This window comes from Pan paniscus, chromosome 23, assembly GCF_029289425.2.
Source record: "Pan paniscus chromosome 23, NHGRI_mPanPan1-v2.0_pri, whole genome shotgun sequence".
NCBI classification, from domain to species: domain Eukaryota; kingdom Metazoa; phylum Chordata; class Mammalia; order Primates; family Hominidae; genus Pan; species Pan paniscus.
Window position 1 is genome coordinate 32,600,304 of NC_085927.1, and position 18,357 is coordinate 32,618,660.

Consider the following 18,357-nt stretch of genomic DNA (forward strand, 5'->3'; position numbering starts at 1 on the left):
TGGCTCCAACTCAGGGAACACCGCCACCCTGACCATCAGCAGGGTCGAAGCCGGGGATGAGGCCGACTATTACTGTCAGGTGTGGGACAGTAGTAGTGATCATCCCACGGTGACACAGGCAGATGGGGAAGTGAGACAAAAACACCCTCCCAGCCTCGGTCACCCTCTTGCTCCAGCCCCGGGAGGCCTATGGATAGAGCCATGAGTGAATCTGGTCCGGTTCACCTGGATCTGAGCCTCCCAGGCCGCCCTTCCCTCCATCCCCCTCCAGGAGTCTCTATAGAGCACACATCAGGCATACACATGGCCTGGAAGGACCAGAATCATCTAATGACTTGGGGCTGTTGTGTGAGTTAGAGAATGAGGGCCTGGGTGGAAAGACAGACAGAAGCAACCTCTGTCCTCTGTCTTACCCCTGGATGGTAATGGGGTGGGGATGAGGCCAGTCCTTAGACCAGCTATCTGGCTCAGTCCCCAGAACCAACCCTGCTGAGGTCCTGGCCCCCAGGCTGTGTGGCAGTCTGTGATTCCCAACAGACCAAACCAGAGGAGGGGACACTGTGAAGTCTGCCCAGATCCCCTCTTCAATGTGACCCACCTAGCACTGCTGAGAAGCCCAGCAGCTCAGAGCTGTGCCCACAGTGGGAAGCGCTGTTGGTTGCAGAAAGCTTCCTCAAGTTTATGTCCTTTCTCAGAGGGTTTCGGTTTAATCAACCAAGATCTCAAGTCCCTGACTCAATTTAAGATGCCACTGAATGAAGGGCCTCCCAGCTCCAGAGCTCCCTGTGTGGACGGACACCTGAGGCCTCAGTGGCAACCCCATTATGAGTCAGGGCCTCCTTCTGCCCAGTGTTGCCTCCCTCACTCTCTTCCAAATCTTCTGTGCATGGAAATCATTGCAGTCACCTTCCAGTGAACCCCATCTAAGATGGCCAGCTGTCCCCAACATGGGCTATCAGCGACCCAAGGGGTCCACTATCCACTGAAAATTCTGGTTTCTGTCCTAAATTTTCAGAGTACATGTTCAAATGCCCAATCTGATGGTTCCTTGACTTTTTATGGAATGAAAAGGGAGCCTGACATGCTCTAGGTAGAGGGATAGTTGGAGTCAGATCTCCCTGCAGGGAAACCTGGGGCAGGCAGAGCATCCTCGCCCCACGCAGGGACCACAGATGCACCCACAGGGTGAGCTGCAGGATGGACACTGCCCATCTCCGCCTTCCACATCTTCTCCAAATGTCACCCCTTTCTACAACCCCAACCCAAATCATTGATCTCCAGAAAAATAACAGTAACAATAGCCATGAAAATCTATGTAATTCATCTCATAAATAATTTCATGTTAACATGTGAAAATGATAGTATTTTGCTTTACTGACATAAATAAAATATACTATTTATCCAATTTTATTTGTCTTATATTTTTATATTTAATGTGGTGACCAGACACTAGGGGTCACAGGAGGATCATGTCATACTGCTATGGGACAGAGCTGGTCAGGACTCTTTCAGGTGACAGGTGCTGTTGAGTAACCTGGTGCAGGCAGCCCCATCTCCACCAGACGATGGAAGTGTGAACCCAGGAAGAGGCGCTGGAACAATGGAGAGGACAGCCTGCTTCTGTGGAATACAGTGCCCTTGAGCCCTGCTCCTGCTCCATCCTACGTGTGCCACCTCCATCTCAATGTGGATCATTTCTTGCCCTGCCTGAGGTCATGACTGAGGGGATCTGGCAGGTCTGGCTGCGTGGCCACTGCTGTCTCATGTGGTTCTGGTTGTAACAAAGCCCAGGAACATAGAAGAGGCTGTTTTCAAAAGGTAAATAATAATCTACTGCACATGACATAGACTTGTTGCTAAATCCCATGGGTCTACAGTAGGATTCTCCTGTTGAGGTTTGCCTTAAGCAGAAGGTTTCAGTTCCTTCGTCCAGTTCCTCTATTATGATAGGGTCTGCAGTTTCTCTGGCCCAATAGCAGGACACTCACACCCCCGCCTGCACCTGCTGCAGAGCCTTTCTGCTCTTGGCCCCAAAACAATGGGTGACACAGTTCTCAGACCCATGATTTATGGTGTCAGTATTCAGGCCTCAGGGGTCCCTGATGGCTTCTCTGGCTCCAAGTCTGGAAACACAGCCTCCATGACCATCTCTGGGTTCCAGGCTGAGGATGAGGCTGATTATTACTGCAGCTCACATAGGAGAGGTGGCACTTTCCACAGTGGTCCAGGTTCATGGGGAATTGAGACCCAAACCTGCCCTGGGCTCTCAGCCTCTCTCTTGTTCTGAAGATGCTTCCTCACCCTGTGCAAGGGGCTTCTTGCAGCACCACCTTGAGAATTTCCCCTCTCTCAGCTCCTCTCCTTTCTCACCAGGAAGTCCAAAAGGAAACCTGCTCTGTGGTTTCTCATCCAGGACAGTGACAGCTTCCTGTTGCTTGTGTGTTGTGGTCCATGAATGTGCAACTCTTCCTAGCTCTTCAAATGCAGGCACATAGTGAGAAAAGCTGCCTGACTCATGAAGTCATTGCTGTTTTTAGGGGCGCCCTCACCCTAAATGCATCCTCATCTCCCACACTGTGCAGACCAATCTGCACAGAAGTCATTACAGGGAGTTTCAAGAAATTGCACCTTAGTCAACTCTGTGTCCACTACGCTCTCGTGAAGATGGCCCTCCTGGCTGGGCTATTCCTCTGTACCTCTGTCCTGAAGCAGTGACCACTGTGAGAGCTGAGCATGTTTTTGAGGGATTAAGAACCAGAGGAAGCTGTTGTTTTTCATTATTATTATTATTATTATTATTATTATTATTTTGAGACAGAGTCTCGCTCTGTCACCAGGCTGGAGTGCAGTGGCACAATCTTGGCTCACCGTAACTTCAGCTTCCCAGGTTCAAGCAATTCTCCCTGCCTTAGACTCCTCAGTAGCTGGGATTACAGGTGCCCACCGCCATGCCTGGCTAATTTTTGTATATTTGGTAGAAACGGGGTTTCGTCATGTTGGCCAGGCTGGTCTTGAACTCCTGACCTCAGGTGATCCACCCGCCTTGGCCTCCGAAGTGGTGGGAATACACACGTGCGCCACCACACCTGGCTGCGTTTTTCTTATTTTTGTTCCTCTTCTTTGCCTCAATACCTCAGGTTGCTGAGCTGGGGAGATTTTGAGTGACAGACTCAGTATTCTCTCAAAATCCCCCTCTCTCACATCGCTGAGGTCCTGTCCTGGAAACTCTCCAAAAGTGGATGGTCTCCCTATAGGATGGGAGCTTCCAAAATGGCTCCACAGGGAAGAGTTAACCTGAGTTCATTCCTTCCTCCTCATTGACATCCAGCATTTGTAATTTCCATGGGCATCAATACTACCATAGCTGAAATCTTCATTAATCTACTAAAGGTGAGAGTGAATTTCATACATATTCAAACATTAGTTTCATCCAACATTTAAATTTTATGAGTCAATTGGTAAACATAGCCATGATTACATGTAGTTTAGGCTTCATAAACTTTGATTAAATGGATTTTATTTAAAACAATGTAATCATTTTACTATATGTGTATCCTACCTATATCAACATGTTGTTACTTGAAATATCCACAAGAAACTATATTTCAAAAACCAAATTGTATTTATTGTCTATTGTTGCATAAAAATTGCTCCCTAATAGTTAGCATATTAAGAGAACACGTGTTTGTGATCTTGTCACTTCGGTGCATCTGGAATTGAGAGTGGCTTAGTTTTGTGGTTCTGGCCCTGGGTTGGTCATGAAGTCGCAGCCAAGCTGTCAGGCCAGGCTGCATTCAGAGGCCAGAGCAGGTGGCCAGGCCCAGCCTGAGGGGCTTCCACTGTCCCTAACCTGTTTGGCTGATTGGAAAACTCAGCGGAAAAGGAGAGAGTGAAGTGTAAGGTGCCTGTCCTGGTCCCCCATGTCAAAGACCATTCCATACATGCACCATTTCTTATTCTTTCCTGCAACATCCTAGGCATAGAGCACTGCCCATTCATTCTAAGGCTGTAGAGTATTCCGCAGTAGAATTTTAGCCATGCAACCTCTAATGGTTAACACCATGATTTTGATCTTACAAATAACACTGCAGCAAGCATCCTTATGCCGACTCCTTTGAGTTATTGTGGGCATATGATCATAGGATAAATTTTCAGAAGTGGAATTACTGGGTCAAAAGGATGCGCATTTGTAATGTTTACCCATTGTTTTCACATGTTTCACCAGTTTACAATGCCAGCCCTAAATATTGATTGGAATTCATTGGTGAAAGTGCAAATTTTTGCCAACCTATCAGATATAAAAAAGTTACCTTGTTACACTTTTATTTTTGATTTCTCCTATTGTGCTTGAAGTTGAGCATTTGCTCAAATGTTTCAGTGCTCATTACTTTTTAAAATTCGGTAAACTTTTTCTTAAATGTATAAATAAGAAGTATTTTAGTCTTTGCCACACAGGAGTCAACTTTGGGGATACTATGTAGGTACTGACAGCACCATCTGCAATGTAATCATTAAAATATATAAAAACCATTTTAACCCATTAACCATCCCCAGATAATAGCTGATTTCTTATTAGAAGTAATGCAAGCCAGAGTCAGTGGAGTTATATTTAGAAAATATTAAATGAAAAAACTTACTACCCAAAGCAATCTACAAACTCAATGCAATTCCTTTCAAAATACCAATGACATTATTCACAGAAATTTTAAAAAACCTCTAAAATTGGTATAAAACCAAGAAAGATCCTGAATAGCCAAAGCAATACTGAGCAAAATGAACACAGCTAAAGATATCACACTACTAGAATTAAAATATACTACAAACTATAGTAACCAAAACAGGAAGGTATTGGCAATCAGACACTGAGACCAATATCACAGAATAGACAACCCAGAAATAAACCCATCTATCATATAGAGCCAATCGATTTTCAACAAAGATGCCAAGAACATACACTGAGAAAATGGCACAATTTTCAATAAATGGTTCTGAGAAAACTGGATACCCATGTACAGAACAATGAAACTAGACACTTATCCCCCTCCATATAAAAAATCAACTAAAAATGGATTAAAGACTCAAATATAAGACCCAGACTATAAAACTACTAGAAGGGAACTTAGAGAACATTGGGGAAGAACAATTCTTTAGGACATTGGTCTAGATAAAAGTTGTATGGCCAAGAGGCAACAACAAATAATAGAGATATGGGACATCATTAAACTACAAAGCTCCTGAAAAGCAAAGGAAACAATCAACAGAGTAAAGACAATGTGTAGAATGAGAGAAAATATTTGCAAACTACTCACCTGACAAGGACCTAATATTCAGTATAAGAAAAGTTAAAAACTGAAATAACTCATCAACAACAAAAAAAATTAATAATACCATTAAATAGTGGGCCAAGAATTTGAATAGACTTTTCTCAATAGAAGACATACAAATGGCCAACAGGCATATGAGAAAAATGTTCAACATCACTAATCAGTGAGGGAATTAAAATCAAAACCCCAGTGAGATACAATCTCACCCTAGCTGGAATGGCTATGATCAAAAAGACAAAAAATACAAACGCTGATGAAGATATGCGACTTCATATTTATCTAGTCCAATTCTCTGGGAACAATGAGAGTGCTCTCTTTGCTCTCCCTTTAGTAACTATTTTTCACATGCAAAAATATGGGCCCTACTGGGAAATAATGCCTAAGACCACCAACACCTTAATTGTTTGTTCATCACACTAGAAATGAAACTGTTTTCCAAATAATATTAACTTCTATCTGTGTCTATCACCATTGTGTCAATGTTTGTGTGATCCTATAAAGTTTAGAAGGCTTAGAAGAATGCCCTTGCTTTTTGCAATACAAAAATGGCCTAACAGATATAGATGATATAGATATAGATATAGATGATATAGATATAGATGATATAGATATAGATGATATAGATATAGATATAGATAGATAGGGGGTTGTATCTTGGAATTTGTTTCTCTAAGGGACTTATTTCACATCTAATTTGAAATTATTCTGGTTTTAAACATTATAGAATGATAACACAATTGGTGAACCAATCATTCTGTGTTGAGGTTAACAGTATTTTTTTACTTCAATTCTCACTAAATGAGAGCAGTTTTTATGAGGAGGGGCCATGCCCTAACAATACCACATACTGGGGTTGTTCTCAGACTGTGAGGTTCTGCCCACACCAAGCCAGGATGAGAATTTTATTTGTCAAACTGCTCTCTCCACTTGTTTGTATCCCACAATATCCCCCCAAAATGAGCATGATTTCATTTTTTATGCTGCTTGTTTGTTCTCTTACATTTAATACATGTACCAAAAAGTTGTCTTTGTTTTTAAAATAAAATTTTATGCTATCTTGTAATCTATGTCCCTATAGAATAATCATGATCCATACACATTTGTTATCACAGAAAGAACAAGATAAATTTCCTCTCTCTCAAAAAAATGCCATGACCGCTGCTTTTTGGGATTATTTTTCTCAAATTATTTTTTAAACAGAAATTCATATAACTTACCTTAATCAAATTTCTTTTCAAAGTAATCACATTTCTTTTATGTGAAAAATTAAATATTTACCTTCTTTTATCAAAAATTATCTTAATACAAAATATGTATTGTTTTACTTTTAGAAGAAATGGAAACTATCTACACATTACTAATCTAAAAATACATGCTCTGGGTTTATATGGTGTTAACATGTCTTCCAAATTTTAAGGAATAGGTATTTAAATGTCATGCACTTTGTTTTTAAATTTAGAAAATGTTTCAACCTTTTGCCTGGGCATGGTGGCTCATGCCTAGAATCCCTGCACTTTGGGAGGCCGAGGTGGGAAGATCACCTGAGCTCAAGACCAGCCTGTGCAATATGGCGAAACCCCATCTCTACAAAAAATTTCAAAAATTGGCCAGGCATGGTGGCACCACCCACAATCCCAGCTACTCGAGAGGCTAAGATGGGAGGATTGCTGGAGCCGGAGAAGTTGAGGCTACAGAAGGTAAACTGTTGAAGCTAAAACGTGGTAAATATTTAATTGTTCACTTAAAAGAAATGTTGGTTACATTGAAAAGAAATTTGGTTAATGTAAGTTAGATAAATATCTGCTTAAAAAATAATTTAAGTGAGCTGTTAGCACTACTGCATTCCAGCCTGGACAACAGAGCAAAATCTGATGAAAGAAAGAAAAAGAAGGAGAGAAGGGAAGGGAAGAGGGAAGGGAAAGGGGAAGGGGAAGAGGAAGACAGAGGGGGAGGGGGAGGGGTGGAGGAGGGAGAGGGAGGGGGGAGAGAGAGAGAAAGAAAGAAAAAGAAAGAAGGAAGGAAGGAAGGAAAAAAAGAAGGAGAAAAGAAAGGGAAGGAGAAATGAAGGAAAGAAGCAAGGGGAAAGAAAGAAAAAAAGAAAAAATATTTCAAGCTTTTCAGTAGCAGAGACACTTTGTAATCAATAAGCAACAGAACCAAAAAAAAAATTTACAGAACAGTCTAACCAACAATACAATTATAAACTTCTGATTCAGATATCAAAACCATTTCAATAATAAATATATGGTATGAAAACCTCACAAAGGTCAAGTAGAATGTATTATATTTGAAAGAAATTACGAGTTGAGAGTAGGAAATTTATAAATTTAATCAAACAAATTAAAGCATTATGAGGAAGTTGTACTGCTAATGTATTATTTGGCAAGCTGTTCAGTGGAACACCAAGACATTCTTAAGGAAGTTGCAAATATCTTTTTTTTTTTTTTTTTTTTTGAGACGGAGTCTCGCTCTGTCGCCCCGGCTGGAGCCCACCACCACGCCCGGCTAATTTTTTGTATTTTTAGTAGAAACAGGGTTTCACCGTGTTAGCCAGGATGGTCTCGAACTCCTGACCTCGTGATCCACCCGCCTCGGCCTCCCAAAGTGCTGGGATTACAGGCGTGAGCCACCGTGCCCGGCTGCAAATATCTTTTAAGATGTTATCATTGAAGTGGATTTTAAAAGTGAGGACATGAATACCTTTAAAAAATATTCAGGGATAAAGAGAGAAAATTAAATTTAGATTGTTTACATATATAAAATGTATTTTAAAAGATCAGCTTGGCTGGGCGTGGTGGCTCACGCCTGTAATCCCAGCACTTTGGGAGGCCGAGGGGGGCGCGGATCATGAGGTCAGGAGATCGAGACCATCCTGGCCAACATGGTGAAACCCCGTCTCCACTAAAAATACAAAAATTAGCTGGGCATGGTGGCGGGCACCTGTAATCCCAGCTACTGGGGAGGGTGAAGCAGGAGAATCGCTTGAACCCAGGAGGTGGAGGCTGCAGTGAGCCGAGATCGCACCACTGCACTCCAGCCTGGCAATAGAGTGAGACTCTATCAAAAAATAAAAAATAAAAAAATAAGCTTGTCTCTTTTTATTCCTTAAATAAAAGGAGCAGACACTTAAATTCTTTGCCTTTTATTTTAAAATTTAGAAAATGCTTACAGCTCCCCACAGTGAAATTTATACTTAGATAATCTAATCAATGGATAATAATATCAAAACAGAATTCTTTGACCAATCTATTTTCTTCATTTTTAAGTCTAAATGTATACTCAAAGAAATAAAACTATTTATAATTGATTCTGCTGTTTGAAAATATTTACTGATCATTTACCTTGCACCAACTGACCTCCAGCTCTGAAGATAGGTCAGTGGTAAAGTATACAAAGTTGCCCAGCTTCGTTAAACTTAAATTCTAATGAGGAAAAAAGAAGTAATTAATCAGGGACTTTAAAACAGGAGTGTTGTGATATGGCTTGGAATTCTAATTGCTTCCTGTGCTTGCTGTGTGGAGACTGGATTGAAAAATAGGGCGATGATAGGAGCTTATATTCATACAGAATATGGCTAGCCTGTATTTTGAGGGCCCCTGAAATAAGAATGTACAGTAGTTCTCATTATTTCCTCAAGAAATCTCTGCAGTAGAGCTTTGGCCTTGGGAGGGAAGTACTATAGTCACCAAGTTGTGAGGGTGGGAAGGTGAATTTGCAAATACCATTTGGAATGAGTTCACTTTAAAGGTAAAGCTGGCAGGATTTTCATACATGTCAGATCTGAAAATCTGTGTGTGCGTGTGTGTGTGTGTGATAGAGAGAGAGAAAGAGAGAGAATTAGAACAAGACAGATACAGACAGACAATGACAGAGCTGCAGAGACAGAGAGAATTAAGTGGGGACACCAAGAATATAGAGCTGAGAAACTATAAAATGGGAGGTGCCATTAAACAGAATGGGGAAGAGCAGTTTTGGGGAGTGTCAGTGGCTCCACGTAGACTTATTAATTTTGAGATTCCTAAACCACATCCAAGTGGAGAAGTCAGACAGTATTGTGTGTAGTCTAGTGTTATGGTATCATATAAAATATCAGGAAATGAATGACACAAAAATTAGTAAGAAAGCAAAGATAAGAAAGATAAAAGTCCCGAGCCTAGTGGTTATCTACTACCTAAAAAGTAGTAGGCTGGGCATGGTGGCTCAGGCCTGTAATTCCAGCACTTTGGGAGGCCAAGTTGGGCAGATCACCTGGGGTTGGGAGTTCAAGGCCAGCCTGACCAACATGGAGACACCTCATCTCTACTAAAAATACAAAATTAGCCAGGCATGGTGGCGCATGCCTGTAATACTCAGGAGGCTGAGGCAAGAGAATTGCTTGAACCCAGGAGGTGGAGGTTGCAGTGAGTCGAGATCGAATCATTGCTCTCCAGCCTGGGCAACCAGAGCAAAACTTGGTCTCAAACAAAAAAAGAAAAGAAAAGAAAAAGAAAATTAGCAAAGATGAGAAGAAACCAGCAAAAAGTACTAGGTATAATTATCAAAAATGTCAAGAGGAAAGTAGGTTAAGTGTTCTAGAATTCTATCAAAGAAAGTTTTGAAAAAAAGAGGGAGAGATCAACTGCATTAAATGCTGCTAATACATAAATTAAGCAAAGGCTGAGGAATTACACTTCAATTCATCATTTAACAATATGGATACCATTTGTGCTTTGATAAGAGCAATTTTCTTGGAATGAGTAGGTGAGAAACCATATTGGAGTGGTTTCTCAAAGGAATGCCTGATCTCTGGGTTCTTAAGGAAACTTTTTATTGAACAGGGGAGGCACAAATTGGATTAGTTTTAATTCTGGGGTCCGGACACACTCTAAACATGTGCCTCTGCATGCCTCGCTTTTTAAAGCTAGGTATCCTATTATCTTTCGATAACAAAATAATCACCTGCAAAACCCACACACATTTAATGGACACACTTGTAAAGTGTGTACTAGAGGTTGTTGGAGAGGATGTGATTCCACGTGATAGCTTACGAGTCACTGATGGGCAAGTAAGCTGGTAAAATATCTTTGGAAAACTCACCATACCTGTTATACTTAAATATTCAGATACCAAACACCAGAAAATCCATATTGTAATATATTTCCATGAGAAAAAACAAGAGCTCTGTATTAAAATATTGATTATTATTAAAAATAATCCCACTGGGTTTCCTGACTTTTTTATTAGCAAGTCAGTCTCCGCCTGTTTTCATTAGTACATCCTCTATTTAACAAATGTTTTGTATTTTTAATCAGCCACTTAGAAAAAATATTATATTTTATATCAATTCTACGTTCAGTGCCAAAACCAGTGTTTTGTACATTCCACAGAATTATTTGTTGAATAAATAATGAATAACTTAAATAAGTTATAGTATCTATATATAAATAATATATCATCTCCGAATACAGTGATAACATTTGTTATGTAGAAAATGATTTCAATCTCAGTTAAAAATATTTTGGGCATAGGAGTTACTGTCATATAAAGATTCTCACATTGTTTTGTTTATATGAAAATGTTTGCAGTTAATGTACATTTTTGGTACCTAAGGCTTTTGCTCTTGCTGCCATAGCAAACAGTGTGCCTATTAAGAACATGAACCTGAGTTTTATTTCATTTTAACAGATTTCTTAATAAAATATATGCCACCTTATTTGGTTTAATACATAAGCAAAGAGCCATCCACTCCACCATTGCCCCTTGTCCCTCCTCCAATGCAGCTCCTTAAGATGTTACTGATAGCAGAGGACTTTGTGTTCAACCTAAGCACTTTATAGCCCTTTTATTTTCAACTAGGTATGAGGTAAAATAATTCAGCACCAATAAAACAAACACTCTTTAAACAATGACCCTTTTTCTTACCCTGTTCAACAAAACCCAGCAAGACAGAGTACACTTCTCTTTCCCAGCAAATCAGTGTTGCCACTACACTCTCTACGCTCTGAAAACTTGTATTATTGACTTTCTTACAAACACCCTTTGAGCTTATAATTTAGATGTCATCAAATAATGTACAAAAACACGCTACTTCCTCCCCCTTCTCTTCTCTTCTTACCAGATTATTGTCAGTTTGCTTTTCTATCCAACTCCTTTCTTCTGTCTACTTGATTTTTAAAAGACTTTCTACATATTTACTATCTTGGTATTGTAGAGACCAACTATGTGGTCAAACTACACACATAGGAAGAACTGAATTATATGCAAGCATTTTTAAATAAACGATTCCTCCTCAGTTTTCTGTGATTATTTCATATAATCAAATGTCTTCCAGATACACATCCCAAACGAGTGGTTGTCAAGCTCTGCTTTGTTGTCTAATTTTATCAGAATTATCCAAAATTCTTATGATAAATACAGATGAATTAGCATAACTCCAGATTTATGAAATGAAAATTTCTGGAACCCAGGAATATGCATTGAAAAAATGTATTCCTCACGTGGTGCTGATGTGATATGGGATCTGAGTTTAGAATCCAAGGAAAATTACCCTCCTTGCCCTCTAGTTGACCAGAATTACCTAGTTGACCAGAGTTGCTCTCTTGTTATCTAGAGGTCCTCTTCCCTTTTCACATTCTGCTCTCTCTCCTTCTGTACCTTCCTCCTCTCCTCCCTCCACTTCTGCTCATCCAGATCCCAAGCCCTTCTCCATCGATTCTCCTAAAACTCCAAATGGTCAGTTGCCACTAAAGTCCCTCTGTCCCATGAACAAGATTTGTGGGCAAATGTAGAATTTAAGCTTGGGCAGAGCTGAATCAGAGCTGCAATTAAAGATTTCCCTAAACCCAGCAGGGACCAACAAATACTTATAGAAGATTAGAGATTTCTTGTGAGTGCAAAGGGCTCAGAGTGACCTGATGCTATAGACCAAATCTTATGGTCCCCTCAAATTCATGTGTTAAAATCTAATTCCCTATATGATGGGATTTGGAGGTGAGGCCTTGGAAGGTGATTAGATCATGAAAGCAGGGACTGTATGAATGGGATCAGTGTCCCTATCAAAGGGACTGCTGAGAGCTCCCTCATCTCTTCTGTCATGTGAGGACACAGTAAAAAGATGGCAGTCTATGAACAAGGAAGGAAGCCCTCATCAGACACGAAACCTGCTGACGAGTTGACCTTGGATTTTACCATCTCCAGAAGCATGAGAAATGAATTTGTTTCTCTGCTACCTAGTGCAGTGCATCTTTTGGCACCCAGATTGGCTACAGTACCAACATATCAACTTGTACACGTAATTTTTGAAACTCTGATGCCAAATCTTTGATGGCAACAGGTGATTGATCTGCTGGAGGAATGGACTGACATGATCCCTCTTTCCACAATAAACCAGAGAGTAAAAACAAGCAACAGTAGGTCAAGGTCTTCTAAAAGCCGTACCTGAAAGGTTTCCAGTAACAGTTGATTAGATGGTAATTCAATCACACAAACAACCACGGCAAAGATACACAACTATCAGACATTTTCAGAATAGCCTCTAAAACAACATCTGACAACATTAGGGAGTTAAAGAAGGCACGAACTTTCAAAAAGTCAAACTTTATTTAAATGTTATTGTAGAAACTTATAATTTTAACACTATGGATGAATTCTAGGGCAGGTGGTGGCATGGCATGGCGATTTGGGGGCACAAGTGCTGAGTTTTGAAGCTTCGGTTTTGATACCCTTTGGAGATGCCCCCTGGCCTCCACACCCCTGCTCACCTGTCAAGAAGAGCCTGTCCTGGGCAGCATCTCAGGGACAAACAGCCCAGAAGCCCAGTTGAGGGCAGACCTCCAAGGCTGGAGGAAGAAGCCGCCTCTGGGAGCAGGAGGAGCTGCTGGATCCCCTCCTCCCAGGTTTCTTTTCCTGCCCCCCAGCGCCTCTTGCAGGCAGGCAAACAACCCCAGCAGGAGCAGCAGCAGGCCCTTCGGCCGCAGGGCTGCAGCTCTGCCGAATGAGAGAAGCCTCTCTCTGGTGAGTCAGAGGAGCGCAGGCCATATACCCGGGTCTCTACCTCCATGTCTCCCACTGTGCCCAGGACTGAGCCCAGCGTGGGAGATGCGGGCTGGGGCCATGCTGGCCACCCCCTCTCTTCCACCTCTTGCTCCAGCCATGCTTTCAGCTCCAGGGCTGAGGCCAGTGGCTAGAGCAGATCTCATGATGTCAGGTAGCTCCTCAATGGGCTGGTCTTTGGCAGGACCAGGACAGGGGCAGGAGGGATCTGGAGCTGCTGATAGCTCCAGTTCTGTCCCTGAAGGGGGGTCTTCCCCTGGTGCTGGCACTGGCTCATCAGCTGGCGCTGGAAGTTCCTGTGTTGCCGCACATGGAACAGGAGATGAAAAAGAAGAAAGACTCACCAACGTCAGTCACTTTCCACTGGAATTTTCACACACAGAATCAACCTCGCTGAATGTAAGGTATTCCAGCCCGAAAACACTGCCCCTGCAAAGGCTCATAGACTATAGGCCACCTCACCGTGTGCCTGTGCCTCAATGAACTCCAGAGGCTCCAGCTGGACAAGAACAATGTGCAGATGTGGCCCCGATGGGATCACCGGTGGGGCCTGGCCTGGTAGGGCCTGCCCTGGGCTGCCCTGTGGTACTTGGGGGCGCCTTTGCCCAAATGGCCAGAGGCGCCTGGAGTGAGAGATGAGTGAGGTATTGCCCCTCACAAGAGGGCATTAGCTGCGGGGATCCGCCCACAGACCCTGACCCAAATGACGGATGAATAAAACGTACACTGACACAGAGTTATTCTGCTTTGCCAGTCCTGCTGAGTGTCCCACTGCCTGCACACCAAGAGAGGTTTGTCACTGCAGCTGGCCGTGAATAGCTCGCACTGCAGGCATTTATTTAGTATAGAATTTACAACGGAAGCTTTGAGTAAATACTCTTGTGGATAATTAACATGGTTAAGAGAGTAGTTCTACCAATGATTAAAGCTCAGGTACCATGGTTTAAAGTAAATACCACTGGGGGCAATTTCCCGGGTCTACCTCCCCCCTCCTCCCCAAGAGGACTATCTGGCTCAAAGGCTAGTTAATGGAAGTAGGGTAAACAGACTTAACTGGGGAAGCCTCTATTGTCCCTAGCATTTACCCTATGAGCTAATGCTCTAAGATAAGAAGCAGCTGCCTTCAGCCTGTTCAATTATTACAAGCTATGTAACCTTTCCGCCTTCCAAAAGGTTTGTGACTATTCCCTGTAACTTTCCCTAATATTTCCCTTTAATATTTCTGCCACCATCCTGAGTGAATCCCAATAGATGAGCCTGCGTCAGCATTGTGGGAAAAGGCTCTCGCTCTGGGCCCTCCTGAAGCAGGAGACTCGAGATGTGGGAATGCAGCATGAGAACATCTTGCTCTCCTGAGCATCTCCCACCAAGGGAGCTGGCTGCGGGTCTGTCCCTAGGATGTGGGTGCCTGATTACCAGAGTTCTAAGTTCTGTTAGAGTCCATCACCGAGGAAGTGAAGTCACTTCTTTAAGGTTCCGTACCCTCGGCTCCTTCCTTCAAAACCTACTCAGAACCCCCTGGGCTGCTGGCTGCTCACCCTCCCCCCAGGTCAGCTCCTTACCTGTACACAGGTAAGTCCACCTAGTGTCTGCTTGTACACCTGTGCCTGATGTGCACCTGGAGCCTGGGAATCCACTTAGGGCCTGTGATCCAACAGGGGCCTAATGTTGATTAAAACTAATTTTGATTATTCCTATGGAGAAGGAAAGGCCTTCTAGCAATAAGAAGCAGAGTTCCAAATCAAATATGTAAAAATGATCAAAACCTTGTAAAAGAAAAGTATCTTATTTTTAATCACTGAAATGTTAACTTTTTGATAAATATTTAAGGTTATAATGAAAAATAAAACAATACTAATAAAACAACAGTTGCAGGAAATGCTATTGAGTTTCTTGTTTGTGGTTTGAACACTGAAAGGTCCCACCTAGTTATGGTCATAATTTCCTACCTTAATCTTCTTGTTCTTATGAGTAATAGAAAAAACACAATGACAATGAATGTGATGATGGTTCAAATACACAACTGAAGTTTAGTGGCAGAAACATCAAGTGCTCCCAATTACAGTGCAGCTGTTCTTACTGGGGTGAGAAAAAAAATCTTGTTTTCAAAACACACGGGAAGCAGGAGTGCATGCGGATATGACCGCATTTCTCTGAACTTACGTTTTTCACAGAAGAGCTACAGTTTATCCTGCACTCTCCATTCTGTGATCAAAAACCACGGAACAGAGAAGAGCATTTCAACCTGAGACTCAATTATAAGAATTGCGTCTGCCCCACCTCCCTGCAACCATATATGCCACCTCTCTGTGCTGAGCCTGAGGGGTTCACATATGGCACAGACTGAGGCTGGACTCAATAGTCCTTACCCTCACAGGTGACAGGCGTTCTGGGGTCACTTGGAGGAGGGAAGCTCCTGGGCTCTGTCTTCCCCACCAGCAGGGGGCAGCACAGCTGCAGACAGAAGAGAGGCTGAGGCTACCCAGAAGGAGCCTAAGAGGGAGTCCAGCCATGAAGGCTCAAAAGGTGTCCAAGGATCAGTCCTCAATTTGGAAGTCCAGTAAAGTGCATCCTATCCCCTCGGGCTGCAGTAACTCCGTCCTGACTGTGAGACTCATGCAGCGTCACTCAGGACACTGACAGGAGCCCAGGGACAGTGAGAGCCTCACCTGGGAAATGCAGCTGGAGGCGCCTGGGCCCCGGTGTCAGCCTGGGGAGCTTCCACAGGGCTGGGATTCCCTGGGAGACTCCCCGAGGTCGAGGTGCTCTAGGAGGGGGCCACAGTGTGAGAGGACAGGGTTTCCAGGGCCCGAGCCCTTCACCTAGTATTGCTGCCTGAGCCTCCTGCCGCTCTCATGGTCTTGTCCCTCTCTGATCAGCAGCATTCTGGGGAGCTGAGCCCTCAGTCCTGGGCACTTCCAGAGACCTCTCCCCCCCACCCCTTCTCCCTCTGCCTTTCCTTCCAGCTCCAGGCGGACTCTGACTCAGGGGGCAGCTCCTGTGCTCAGGGGAGTCTCAGGTGGGTGGGGTGGTGCACTCAGGACCCTGGCTCCAGGATGTGGCATTTCCAGCCTCCTTGAGGAGATGCTCTCCACAGGGAAGGGGATTCTCACCTGCCTCAGGCCAGAGCTCTGGCCACGAGGCTGTCCTTGGCTCAGGGACAGGATACACCTCATTGCAGGAACCAAGGACCACCCACCCTGCAGACCCCACACCCTGTCCAAAGGCTGTGTCCCTGGGATGCTTACAGTGACCATGGGGCTTAAAGTTGAGTTTCCCATCAATATTTCATGTCAACTTGCAAAAAGCACAAGAAAACCACACTGGGCTGAGAACTCTGGTGCTATTTTGCTGCTTTTTACAAGTTTACATAAAATATTGATTGGAAAAATAAACAATGGCAGAGCTGAGGATGGCAATGGCTGGTCTACTGTGGGGATGGGGATGGCCTAGAAGTATCAGCCCCATGGGTGAAATGAGACCAGACGTCCTGATGACTCCACATGGGTGAGTGGTTCCTTAAATGACTCAACTATTCTCACTGAAATACTTAACAAGTGTCCTAATGACACAATCCATCATTTAGATGAAATGACCAGGATGGGACATTTCCTCCAGCCAGGAAGACTGTGGACAAATTCATGAACTGGGCTGGCCCAGTTCACCTGGGTCTGAGACCCCCTGGATCTGAGTCCCTCCAGCCCTCCAGGCAGACTCTGAAGAGGGGGCGTCAAGAGTGGATTTAGGACTTAGGTGACCAGGATGTTTTGGGGTTTGAGGACTCAGCTGTGACTTAGGGAAATAGGGCCTGATTGAATCATCAGACTGAGGTAGACATCCATCAGCTGGGCTCTGGATTTCCATTGGTCATGACAAGCCAGTCCTTGGCCTGAATATCCTGGATCAGTCCCCAGAACTGCCCAGCTCAGGCTCAAGTCATTCTCTACAGAAAAACCAGTGGAGTGGACACTGTAGGATCTGCCCAGATTCTTTCTTCTGAGCTCACCCACCCAGCACTGCTGGGAGCTTGTGGCAGCTGAGAGCTGCGCCTTCCCTGGGAAGTGTGGCTCAGCGCAGAAAACCGCCTCCTCCAGGTTTATGCCCTTCCTCAGCAAGATTAGGTTTCATGACTGCCTGAGGCCAAGTTCTCAAGACTCTGCCTCAATATAGGAGGAACTGAAAATCCTCCCAGCTCCACAGCTCCCTGTAGGAAAGACTGAGACCTCAATGTGCGTCAGGGTCTCTTTCTGCCCAGTGTTGCCTCCCTCACATCCTCTGTGCATGAATTCCTCATCTCAGAGTCTGCTTCCAGGGAACCCAAATTAAGATCACCAGCCATCCCCAACATGGGCCATGCGGGACCTCAGGAGGCCACTGCACACTGGAAAGCGCCCATTTATTCCTAAATTAGCACTGTGAGTATCCAAATGCCCAATGAGATCTGAGTGTTTCTTGCATTTGTATGGAATGGAAAGGGAGCCTGACTCGCCAGGTGCTCTGGGTTCTGAGGGAGAGTTGGAGTCAGATCTCCCTGCAGGGAAACCCGGGGCAGGAGGAGCAGCCTCACCCCATGCAGGGACCACAGATGCACCCACAGGGTGAGCTGCAGGATGGACACTGCCCACAGGGTGAGCTGCAGGATGGACACTGCCCACCTCCACCCTCCGTGCCCTGTAGAAAAAATCATTCTTTCCACCCCTCCTTCAGCCTATCAAAGTTGACACTTAAAAAGCCACCACACCCCACCCTTGTCAACAGGAAACCCATTCACATCTCCATCAGCCACACAATCTCCAAGATTCTTCAAAAAATAATAACACTAGCCATGCAAAGTATATGATATATATCATAAATAATTGTACCTAGATTATATATGAAAATGATACTTTTTGATATGCTAGGTAAATAAAATATATTATTTAAACTCATTGACTTCTTCTCTTTGTATTTATAATGCGATGACTAGACAGTGGGATTCCCATGAGGCTCACATCATATTGTG

At 43.5% G+C, this 18,357-nt stretch overlaps 4 protein-coding genes and 1 pseudogene across 6 annotated transcripts in view; 4 read left to right on the plus strand and 1 right to left on the minus strand.

The window, feature by feature from the left end:
- The window catches only part of LOC129395163 (immunoglobulin lambda-1 light chain-like), a 735,232-nt gene that overhangs the window by 604,490 nt on the left and 112,385 nt on the right, over positions 1 to 18,357 (plus strand). The gene's annotated exons all lie outside the window — the stretch shown is intronic.
- LOC134730083 (immunoglobulin lambda-1 light chain-like) overlaps positions 1 to 18,357 on the plus strand; it is a 266,743-nt gene that overhangs the window by 117,457 nt on the left and 130,929 nt on the right. The window lies entirely within an intron of this gene.
- The window catches only part of LOC100977273 (immunoglobulin lambda-1 light chain), a 262,611-nt gene that overhangs the window by 110,255 nt on the left and 133,999 nt on the right, over positions 1 to 18,357 (plus strand). The window lies entirely within an intron of this gene.
- Positions 1 to 18,357, plus strand: part of IGLL5 (immunoglobulin lambda like polypeptide 5) — a 162,366-nt gene that overhangs the window by 37,235 nt on the left and 106,774 nt on the right. The window lies entirely within an intron of this gene.
- LOC134730165 (uncharacterized protein C2orf27A-like) lies at positions 13,095 to 16,531 on the minus strand (annotated as a pseudogene).